The sequence below is a fragment of the Trichosurus vulpecula genome, chromosome 6 (genome assembly GCF_011100635.1).
Source record: "Trichosurus vulpecula isolate mTriVul1 chromosome 6, mTriVul1.pri, whole genome shotgun sequence".
Taxonomy (NCBI): domain Eukaryota; kingdom Metazoa; phylum Chordata; class Mammalia; order Diprotodontia; family Phalangeridae; genus Trichosurus; species Trichosurus vulpecula.
Genome location: NC_050578.1, coordinates 265,687,018 through 265,688,856, shown reverse-complemented (window position 1 = coordinate 265,688,856; position 1,839 = coordinate 265,687,018).

Below are 1,839 nucleotides of genomic sequence, written 5' to 3'. Positions count from 1 at the left end.
GGTTATTGCAAATTGACTTAGAAAACCATATATCAACATTATCTAGATTTAAAAAATTTTTTTAATTTAAATATTTCCTAATGACATTTTAATGTGGTTCAAGGCCACTGGGGAATATTGCGGGCTGTATACAGCATGTTTGATACCTCTGATCTGGGTTACCTATTTCCTGATAGATAGATGATGGCCTCAGGGCTCTGAAAGAGACACATTTTTTGAATATGGCATTGTGGGAATTTGTTTTACTTGACTATGCATATCTATTACAAGGGTTTTTCTTTTCTTTTTTCTAAAAAGTGGGGAGGAGGGAAAAGTGGATTTTTGCTGATTGAAAACAAAATTAAATAAGAAATTGAAAACTTTGAATTTTATTATTTTAAATTATCTGCCAATTTAATGAGCATCAAGTGGTACTTTGGGATTGTTTAATGTGCATTTTGCTCTACTGGGAAATGTGGAGGGCAAGGTGACTGGAAAGGTGAAAGGCCTCAACTTCCTGGGTATCCTTAAATATTTGAAAGGTTATCAGTTGGAAAAGGAATTGGACTTACTTAGAACTAGGAGTAATAGGTGGAATTTGCAAAGCATCAAATTTAAACTTGCAAAATAATGTAAGAAATGGGAGGAGGAGTTTTGTTTCCACAGAACTAAAGGTGTGCTTCCCTGCCCTCCCCCACCCCAGCTTTAGCAGAGACTAGGCCTCAAGGTCGGTCAGGTGAGAGGTCAGAGGCTTGTACGCATGTGCATACTTTTTGAGAAGGCAGTCTGGGGAATTAGAGAGGCCAAACTCACTTGAAGCTTATCTAGGGTCTGGTCTTGGTCAAGAATCCAGGCCTACTGATTTGCATCATTTGCATATGTTAAAGAGGGAAAGTAGGGGAAGTAAAAGAATATAGTTTAATCCTAAACTAAGACAAGGAAAATCTAATTAACTTCACTTTTGCTTCTGTATCCTTATTATCCTATTTATATAAACTGTATAACCTAGGAAAACTTTGTAAAAAACAAAGATTGTAAACTAACCATGACTCTAGCAGGAGTGGAGGGAATGGTTACCCCTGCTCCTGCAGCTGTATCAGTGTGAGTGTTCCTGTGAGCACTACACCTGCTCTCTTGGGGAGCATAATAAAATGCCTTCCTCTGCCCACTCTGGTCCTGAGTTCTTTGGGTATGAATGGGCAAATCACATGGATTTTCCTAGGGTTAAGTGAAGGGAAGCAACAGGCAGCGCAAGCTCGCCAGGCTTACTCCTGGATCTTGTCTTGGGGTGTCCTGTGATCCCCCACTGCAGTGTTAAGAGGGCTACCACTCTGGATTCCCTTGGGGAACCATGTGGTCTGCATGGCCTTCTTAAGGGGACATCACTTGGGACTTCCTGCCCTGTCTCAGGAGCCTTGTGATCTTTCCCCATCCTAAGGGGCCATCATTTGGGTCCTCCTTAGGGTCTGGCCCCTAGGAGGCCCTGTGATCCCCACAGATTAAGGGATGGCTACCACTTGGTCTTCCCCTGGGAGTTCTGTGGTCTGTACAGCCTTCCCTAGGGATTATCACAGGGTTCTTCCTCAGGACTTTGGCCCTGCCTAGGAAGTCCAGTGATCCCCAAAACCATGTTTCTCACAATAAGAAACTTCCTAATAATTAGAGCTACCCCAAACTGACATGATCTGCCTGGAGAGGCAGGGGATTTCCTTCCACTCAAGGTCTTCAGACAAAGACTGGGTAAACATTTGGGTCCTTTAAAGGGTAGATCCTTGTTCAGGAATCAATTGGACTAGGTGCAACTCAGAGATTCTCTGATTCACAGGATCTCGATCATGGATCTAGAGCTGGAACACACAT